We start from the raw sequence: 10,842 nt of genomic DNA, 5'->3' as shown, positions 1-10,842 counted from the left end.
TACCTGTTCGGCTAACAACCCTCCACCAATCAAGGAAGCGGTGGGTGAGAGTGGACACCCATTAAACTGCCATTTTATAGGCAACAACCTTATACCCCCTTATAGATTGGCTTCGTGAATGAGGCCTACTAACAGTAAGACTAGCATTTATCTTATACATATATAATAATCATTCTTATAATATTATAATAGTATAGGGTTGAATTTTAAACTTGTAAAATTCAAGGGCTTGGAATTTAATTATGTCAAAATTAAACTTTTAATCAAAAGATTTAAATTCCAAAACTTGAGGGCAAGTTTTGAAACATTTCAAATCTATCTAGATCAAAATTCAAATAATATAATTAAACAATTAATTTATGATTATCTAATTTTGACCTAATCCAATTTCATGCAAGATAATTGATCAAATAATTCAAATAATTAAGGTTTATCAAATAAGGTAACAATTATCCAATTAAATGATAAATATCTTTTATTTTGACAAAGATAATCACATGGAATCAATAAAATTTGGATTTTATTAATTAAAAACAATTTTGGTAATTATCCCAAGTCAAAATAAGCCAAAATCCCGAAAATCCATCTGTCTGACACCCCGACTCGCCGAGTCCCTTATAGAACTCGCCGAGTTCATCTGACTCGTCGAGTTCACTTTGGGACTCGACGAGTCTGTCAGGAAGAAGGCAGAAAAATTGATTTTAAGCAATGAATATACATACAATGCATCAAATACAATAGAAACCAAACCTGGCTCTGATACCACTGATGGGTTTTGAGCAAAAGAACATTCCTATGTACACATGCAAACCCCTAAAGCTTTGGATCTAGGTTTCTCTATTATACATGCAAATTTATCCAAAGCTTACAAACCCTAGATCTATCATATAAAAATCGAAATAACATATAAAATAGGTTTAGATGTTTACTTTTTGATTGTTGCAAGAATCTTCAAGCTTTGCGAGCCTAGTATCACAAGTGTAATACCTCTAATGGCTTACAAACACCAAGGCAAGAAGATTATCTAGAAGAGAGGGAATGGAGGCACAAAATCGGCTCAAGGACTCTTTGGGATAAGTTCTAGCCGATTTTGGATGCCATAGGGGTCCTTAAATAGCTGAGCTGCTAGGGTTTCAGTCAAAACCCTAATTGGATGACATAGGCCTTAAGCAGTCAATTGGAACATTCTGGAATGAGGCTTTGGACGATTTCAATGTGGGCTTCCATGCTAAATTCGTCCACCCCCTTAATCCACAAGATCCACAGCCCAAAATCAATTATCTTATAATTGCAATTCCAGTCCCCTAAGTTCAATTAATCTCCTTTGATCACAAAATTAATTTCTTAATTAATTCTTAATCAATATTAATTAAACAATATGATATCTCTTTTAATATATTATTCTTATAATATATAAATAAACCATAATATCCTCACTCTCCATAAATCATCCAGTCCGGTTGCTTTGGTGAAGGCAACCCAAAAGGACGATGCTACAACCGGGTCAAGTACATACCAAATATAGTTATGGACTTAGACATTAATCCAACATGAACTTCTCGCCCAGCAGTTCCTGCAGCTGTGATGGAAGCTCCTGCATCTCTGGTGGTGCCAATCGGTATGACGCCCTGGCGATAGGGGTCGCGCCTGGCACTAGGTTGATCCTAAACTCGACCTGCCTCTCCGGAGGCACTCCGGGTAACTCCTCCGGAAAGACGTCAGTGAACTCCCTAACTACTGGAACCTCTGAAACCGAGACCTAATCCCTGACCCGCGTATCCACCACATACGCTAGATAACCCGCACACCCGTGCTGAATGTACTCCCGAGCCCTGGAAGTTTAACAAAACCCTGATCCCAATCTGGTGCCCTCACCGTAGATAATTAGTTCTCCCTCACTTGGGGTTCGAACTAACACCCGCTGACCCTCGCAGTAAATCATGGCACCGAAGCGACTAAGCCAATCCATACCCACAATGACACATACATCCTCCATGAGGATCGGAATCAAGTCTATCGGAAAAGATACTCCAAAGATTCCCAACACGCAACCCCGATATAGACTCGCAACGGACACTCTAGCTCTCCTACTGGCAAAACGAACTCCCTACTGAATGACTGAGAAACAAACGACCGACTCGCCCCCGAGTCAAATAATACCAAAGCAGGTAAGGAGTTCACTAAGAATGTACCTAACATGGTACAACACATATAAGCATAAAACAAATATAATCAGTAAGATAAGGGATAGAAACATACCAGCAACTACATCTGGTGCTGCCCTGGCCTCCTTTGCCGTAAGCTGGAAGGCGCGTCCCTGAGCCCTTGGGGGCGCTTCTCTACCCTGACTCCCCTCAGTAATCCTTATATCCTGAACCGGGGATGACTGGCGACAATCCCTCCCAAAATGCCCCTCCTTACCGTATTTGCGGCACGCACTACTCAATCTACAAACCCCCGAGTGAACCTTCCCACACTTGCCATAAGTGCAACCATGCTAGCCTCGCGACCTAGAATCAGCGGCCTTACACCACTTTGGCACCGGTTGTGGCTGCGTCGGGGCCTGCATATCCTCCCGTAACTGTAACTCGATCTCCAGCTCACGCCGCCTAGCGGCCTCCTGTAACTCCAGCAGTGTATCGCAACGCTGGGTGGCAACAAACTGACGGATGTCAGTCTTGAGCATGCTCAGATAATGTGTCATCTGAGCTTGCTCAGAAGCAAACTCTGGGCAAAACTGTTGGATAAGATGTCTAAGTCCATAACTTATTTGGTATATACTTGACCCGACCCGGCATGGTCCATTTGGGTTGCACTTCACCCAAACTAGTTATGGATAATTTTATGAGAGTTGTATACTTACGATTTATTAATATATTATAAGTTATAATATATTAATATAAAGTCATGTTACTTAATTAGTTTTAATCTTGAATTAATTATGAATTAATTTAGTGATTAAAAGGAAGACTAATTAAATCATGGGCTATTATATTTATATGGTGTGGGCTAACACTCATTTGGGAATGGGCTAAGCTTATATGGAAGTCCATGGATGATCCATGGAGCTTTTACCCATGGATCCTTGGAAGAGGAAAAGACATGGGTTATTAGGGTTTCACCCTAACCATGTACACTATATAAACAAGCTTATGTTGCATGAAAAACACCCTAATGTGTGTGTAAGTGTGGTGGCCAAAATCAAGAGTTAGTATAATCTCTCATACATTTTCCAAGTTTGTGGTGATTTGTGATTTCCATTTGAGGCATTCACATTATTGGTGCTTGGCGCTCAAACTCCAAGGAATCAACAATCAACAAAAGGTATGTAATTCATCTAGTTCTTTTATGGTTAAAAGTACCCCATGCCATGCTAGATAGGTTATAAACCTTGGAAAATAATATTTTGCATGTATCTTAGACAAACATAGATCCAAGGTTTAATAGGGTTGCATGTACACTTAGGAAGTGTTAGAATGCTCAAAACCCAACAGTGGTGTCAGAGCCTAGGCTTGTTTGTTTGATACTTGATGCAAAATAGTGAAAAAAAGTCGAATTTTTTGTTGTCTGCCTGATGAACTCGCCGAGTCCATGGGGGGACTCGCCGAGTTCATGAGTAAACTCATCCTACTCGGCGAGTAGGTTCGTGCACTCGGCGAGTAGGAGCCTCAGAATGCAGATTTTCGACTTTTGCTGCTGGAAATGGACTAGAAACATTACCCTAAACTGTTTTGGTGTTTTAAAACTTGTTTTTGGTTGGTGTAATGGTTGTTCTAATCCATTTACAATAGCATATATCAAAATTTCATGCTTTGTATGTGTTCATATAATTTTTGAAACTTTGATAATCATGTTCATGTTCTTATGAATTTAGAAGATGATAGGAATTATTTGCTGAATTGTTTAGGATTAATTCTTGATCATTTATGTGTTTTAATGGAGTCCATAATTTGTCCTCAAGTTATGGATATCCAAAGGACACTTCTTTTAAACACACACTTAAAACACATAAGTTACATGGAAATGAAGAGTCTTCATTTTTATGAACCTTTAATTCATAAGTTATGAAATGAAAGGTTTTGAATAGTTTCAAAACTTGTCCTCAAGTTTTGGAATTTGTAAAGTTACACACACTTTAATATACTTTAATTCCAAACCCTTAGAGTTTTAAAAGTTAAAATTCAACCCTTATTTATAACATTAATGGTTAATTATTATATATATGTATAAGATCAAAGTCGTCTTACCGCTAGTACGCCTCATTCACGAAGCCAGTCTATAAGGTGGGTATAAGGTTGTTGCCTATAAAATGGCAACTTAATGGGTGTCCACTCTCACCCACCGCTTGCTTGACTGGTGGAGGGTCGTTAGCCGAACGGGTAGGACAAGGACTTATAAATTCTCATTAAAAGTATGATGAATATTATAAAGTAACTAAACCTTTTATAAATTCCCAATCTTAGTTACTTTAGGAAAATATGAATATGGTGCTAACCCATGAAATTCACACTTTGTACCTTACCAAGTCATTGGTGGAGCGTGTGTGGTTAACCGGCACACTAACTTGGACTAGTAAGGATCACAAAGGGTGACTTTATGTTTATCATAGATCGGTGGAGCGTGTGTGGTTAACCGGCACATTGATTAGATGATAATATTAAGGGTACCAAGTGAATTTGCATGGTTATTCACACCTTGTTTTGTGATCCTCGGCATCCCAGTCACAAAACTTGAAGGGCACAATCGAGATTGAAACATGCCATTGAAAAGTTCAATGAATCTCAAAAGAATCTAGGAATTTCAAAAACCAATTAAACCTAATAATTCATTTCGTTTTCATGGTGGAAATTGGTGAATCGTCATTCACCTACCTTCAAATATATTATAGCTTAGATTACGGCATCCCTCTTCTAAGTTATAATATATTGTGTTGGATCGTAGCCTTAATATTACATTTGGTTTTATTATTAAGGATTCGATATATCTAATCTAAACTTGTTTTCTTCTTTTCAGATGTCTTCCAACAACAAAGCTTCGGGCTCAAACCCTACTGGCTCCTTTTCCCTCATGAACCTTTGTGGGAGGGTCATCTTTGATGGTTCCAACTTCATGGATTGGATCCGGAACATCAGGATGGTTACTCGTTACGAGGACAAGGAATATGTCCTCGATAAGGAGCTAAAGGAGCTTGATGAGTCCACTGCTACTCCTGAGGAGGTCGCTGAGTATCAGGCACATGAAAGAGATGCCACCAAGGTGGCATGCATCATGATGGCCACCATGACAGCTAAACTCCAAAAGTCCTATGAGGACTATTACCCTTTTGATATGCATCAGGATCTGATGGAAAGGTACCATTAGAGTGCTCGTCAAGAGCGGTATGAAATAATCTCCTCCATGATCACTACCCGTATGAAGGATAGCGAACCAATCACGAGCCACATGCAGAAAATGCAAAGGTATGTGGACCGTCTAATGAAACTGAATGTGAACTTCCCTGAGGAGTTGGCAATTGATATCATTTTGCACTCCTTGCCATCGTGTTATGATCAATTTCGTATGACATACCACATGAACAAGGAGGAAGTCACACTCAGTAAGCTTCAAGGACTTCTGAAGACTGCCGAAAGTGGTCTTAAGAGTAAGTCGGTTGCTACTCCTACTTCTACTACTACCCCTGTTTTGGCTATCGGGCAAGGCAAAGGGAAGAAGAGGAAGCACCCTTCGAAGGGTACCAAGGGAAAGTCCCTTGAAGGCTCCTCATCTGGAACCAAAGGTGGTTCTATCACTCCTTCTGCCATCCCTAAGGATGCTGAATGCTTCTACTGTCAAAATAAGGGGCACTGGAAGCGAAACTGCCCAAAGTACTTGCAGGATGTCAAGGATGGGAAAGTGAAACCATCCCATGCAGGTATTTACACTATATTGTCTAATAACTCACCATATTCTAATTCTTGGGTTCTTGATACAGGTTGTGGTATTCACATCTATTGTGACTTGCAGGGCCTAAGAAGAAGTGAGGATGTGGAGCACGGAAAGATAAACTTAATCATGGGGAACAAGAAGGTTGCACCTATTACCAAGATTGGAGTTTATACTTTGTTGCTAGATAGTGGGTTAAAGTTAGATTTGAATAAATGTGTGTACTCGTCTGAAATGGCGAGGAATATTATTTCCTTTCATGCTTTGTACAAACAAGGTTTTACCTTTTCTTTTGATAATGAAGTTGGTAGTATTAATGCTTTCTTTAATAATGTTCTTTATTTTAAAGCATTACCTTGTGATGGTGTGTATGAAGCTGTATCGGTTGTAGATAATTTAGGAAATAATGTATTATGTATTGATTCTTCTACTAGCTTGGATAAAGCATCTTTGTGGCATTGTCGTCTTGGACATGTAAGCAAGAAACGCATAGGCCAGCTCCAAAAGGATGGAGTCTTGGAGTCGTTCGACCTCAAGTCGGATGATAGTTGTGAGTCTTGCCTACTTGGAAAAATGACAAAATCACCCTTCACTGGTACTTGTGCAAGGGGTGAGGGTTTGTTGGACCTTATACATACTGATGTATGTGGACCATTCAAAACCGCCACAAGGGATGCTAATCGCTATTATGTGACTTTTATTGATGATTTTAGTAAATATGGTTATGTCTACTTAATCAAACATAAGTCAGAAACTTTTGAAAGGTTTAAAGAGTTTAAACAGGAAGTAGAAAATCAATTGGGCAGGAACATTAAGATACTTCGATCCGATCGAGGTGGTGAGTATCTTAGTACTAAGTTCCTCGACTATCTTAAGGAGTGTGAGATTATCTCACAATTGACACCTCCCAGGACACCACAGCTGAATGGTGTAGCTGAGAGGCGCAATCGAACTTTGTTGGACATGGTTCGCTCTATGATGAGTCGAGCTTCGCTACCAATCTCTTTTTGGGGGTATGCCTTAGAGACTGCCGCCCACATCCTTAATCTAGTCCCTACAAAGAAGGTTGCCAAAACACCTCATGAAATGTGGACTGGGAAAGTTCCCAATTTGGACCATATCAAGATTTAGGGTTGCGAGGCTTTCGTGAGGCGCGAAACTCATGACAAGCTCGAAACTCGAAGTGAAAGGTGTATTTTCATCGGCTACCCACAAAAATCCTTTAGTTACCTCTTCTACAGACCCATTGAGAATGTGGTCTTTGTGGCTAGGAGAGGGGTCTTTCGAGAGAGAGAATTTATAAACCAAGGAGACAGTGGGAGGCAAATTGACCTTGAAGAAATTCAAGACTCAATTGGTGAAGGAACCTCAGACACTAGCAATCAACTTAAGGAGGAAATTCATGTTGATCCAGCTGACGAGTCTATACTTCCGAGGCGTTCCACAAGGGTTAGGAACACACCTGAGTTTTATTATGGATTTCATATTACTACGGAAGGTGATACATTTATCAGTGACAGTACACTGGTAATTCTAGATGAACCTAACAGTGTTAAGGAAGCCATGGCAGGCCCAGAGTCTGCTAAATGGAAGGAGGCTATGGACAGCGAGATACAGTCCATGTATGACAATCAAGTTTGGAACTTGGTTGACAATGTACCAGGCCGTAAGACAGTCGGGTGCAAATGGATCTTCAAGAAGAAGACCGACATGGATGGGAAGGTGCATACTTATAAGGCTCGACTAGTTGCGAAGGGGTTTACTCAGACTCAGGGTATTGATTATGATGAAAAATTTTCACCAGTAGCAAAGATTAAGTCTATTAGGGTTATGCTAGCCATTGATGCATTTCGTGATTATGAAATATGGCAAATGGATGTCAAAACCGCTTTCCTTAACGGAAAGTTGGCTGAGGATGTTTACATGAATCAGCCAGAAGGTTTTGTCAGTGCAGAGTACCGCAATAGAGTGTGCAAGCTTGAGAAATCCATTTATGGATTGAAACAAGCATCTCGAAGTTGGAATCTTTGTTTCGATGAGAAGGTCAAAGAGTTTGGTTTCTCAAGAAGTGAAGATGAGTCCTGCGTGTATGTCAGAGCTAGTGGGAGTATAGTTAGCTTTTTGGTACTGTATGTGGATGACATACTACTCATAGGAAATGACATCCCAACCTTGCAGGAGGTTAAGTCCTGGCTTGGGAAGTGCTTTGCTATGAAGGACCTTGGAGAAGCTACCTATATCCTAGGGATAAGGATATTAAGAGAAAGGAGTAAAAGACTAATTGGACATAGTCAGAGTATCTACTTGGATAAGGTGTTGAAAAGGTTCAACATGCAGAATTCTAAGAAAGGAGAATTACCGATCCAAAGCAATGCCAAACTGAGCAAGGCTCAGAGCCCGAGTACAGAAGATGAGATAGCTGAGATGAGTCGATTACCTTATGCTTCCGCTGTTGGTTCGATCATGTATGCTATGACTTGTACCCGTCCTGATGTGGCCTTCGCTTTGAGCATGGTCAGCAGATATCAGGGGAACCCTGGCAAGGCTCATTGGACTGCGGTAAAGAATATTCTCAAGTACCTGCGGAGGACTAAGGATTGGATCCTTACCCTTGGTGGGAGTGACGACTTGAGAGTAGTAGGGTATAGTGATGCTAGCTTTCAGACTGATAGGGATAACTTCCGCTCTCAGTCGGGCTGGGTCTTTACCTTAAATGGAGGGGCAATCACTTGGAAGAGTTCGAAACAGGAGACTGTAGCTGATTCGACTTGTGAATCAGAGTACATAGCAGCGAGTGAAGCGGCAAAGGAGGCGATATGGCTGAGGAACTTCATCGGAGACCTTGGAGTTGTACCAGCTATTAAGGAGCCTATGGAGATTTTCTGTGACAGCAATAGTGCGGTTGCCTTAGCCAAGGAACCAAGAGATCATGGCAGATCCCGACACATTGACAGAAAATATCACTTCATAAGACACAAGATAGAAGAGGGACTCCTCGTGGCAAAGAGGGTATCGTCAGATGAGAACCCTGTGGATCCCCTTACGAAGGGACTGACGAGGGTGAAGCATTTGCAGCATGCGAGGTGCATCGGGCTGAGGGACGATATTAGTTTTACAGATTAGATAGCCTTTTCTGAAACTTGTAAAATGTAATCGACGTTTGATGATGAATAAAATTTGTGATTTATTTATGAGTAAAGTGTTGCTATCATTGTCAATTATTTACTATTGTTTCAGTTTTGCATGTTTTGACTTCCAGAATAATTAATTTATTCAAACTCTCCACAGTCGGTCATATGTCGGAAGTAGGTATGAATCAAGACTGTCATGAATTGGGATTGTAGATGACTAAAGGTGTTTAGCCATAGCAATGGTTGCTACAACATTCATGAGTACTCATAAGTTATGAGTATTGGAATAAACCCATGCTCACTTGTATCACTTCATGGAATTTATCTCGAGTGATCGTGAGACGGTAATATCATATAATTCTTCAAACCTAGAGATATGAGTTGTTACCTATGAGTTGGTTGTGCATTGATTGCACGTAAACGCATCAGTAACTTGATGTTATAAAACGTGCCTTTGTGTGCAATTCAATAAGTAGTAGAACAAGCATATGAGTCGAAGTTTATCTGTTCCTTCTAGAAATTGAAGCGATATATGGGCCCCTCGATGATTTTGTGTTGACCCATGTACCGGGCCCGGTCAGAACTAAATTGATGTGTTCAGTTATGTTCTTTGTCAAACAAATCGGAAATCAAGAAACAACTGCTAGACAATAAGTAAGACATTGTTCCATGTATTTGTCCGGCTGATATCATGAGAGCAGAGGATTATATGATCACTTATCTAAAATGGCGCTTCATAGTTCACAAGAGTTTTCGAGAGCTACGATTGCCGGTTGGTTCCTGAAGTAATATAGGCAAATACAGTTATTAGACTTATCCAAGTGAGAGTCTGTTGGATAAGATGTCTAAGTCCATAACTTATTTGGTATATACTTGACCCGACCCGGCATGGTCCATTTGGGTTGCACTTCACCTAAACTAGTTATGGATAATTTTATGAGAGTTGTATACTTACGATTTATTAATATATTATAAGTTATAATATATTAATATAAAGTCATGTTACTTAATTAGTTTTAATCTTGAATTAATTATGAATTAATTTAGTGATTAAAAGGAAGACTAATTAAATCATGGGCTATTATATTTATATGGTGTGGGCTAACACTCATTTGGGAATGGGCTAAGCTTATATGGAAGTCCATGGATGATCCATGGAGCTTTTACCCATGGATCCTTGGAAGAGGAAAAGACATGGGTTATTAGGGTTTCACCCTAACCATGTACACTATATAAACAAGCTTATGTTGCATGAAAAACACCCTAATGTGTGTGTAAGTGTGGTGGCCAAAATCAAGAGTTAGTATACTCTCTCATATATTTTCCAAGTTTGTGGTGATTTGTGATTTCCATTTGAGGCATTCACATTATTGGTGCTTGGCTCTCAAACTCCAAGGAATCAACAATCAACAAAAGGTATGTAATTCATCTAGTTCTTTTATGGTTAAAAGTACCCCATGCCATGCTAGATAGGTTATAAACCTTGGAAAATAATATTTTGCATGTATCTTAGACAAACATAGATCCAAGGTTTAATAGGGTTGCATGTACACTTAGGAAGTGTTAGAATGCTCAAAACCCAACAAAAACATCGCCCTCTCAGTGAACATACGGGTGATCTCCATCACCATCTCAGCATCATGTCTCAACTCCAAGAACTCCTGAGCTAACCGCTCCCGCTCGACCTGCGGAATGTAGCGAGCGCAGAACATATCCCTGAACTGCTCCCAAGTAACCGCGACTATCTAATCATCAGTGTACGACCCTATCATCAACCTCCACCATTCCA

This window comes from Lactuca virosa, chromosome 9 (assembly GCF_052849685.1).
Source record: "Lactuca virosa cultivar CGN04683 chromosome 9, Lactuca_virosa_CGN04683_v6, whole genome shotgun sequence".
NCBI classification, from domain to species: Eukaryota; Viridiplantae; Streptophyta; class Magnoliopsida; order Asterales; family Asteraceae; genus Lactuca; species Lactuca virosa.
Note: the sequence above shows the minus strand (reverse complement) of the source record.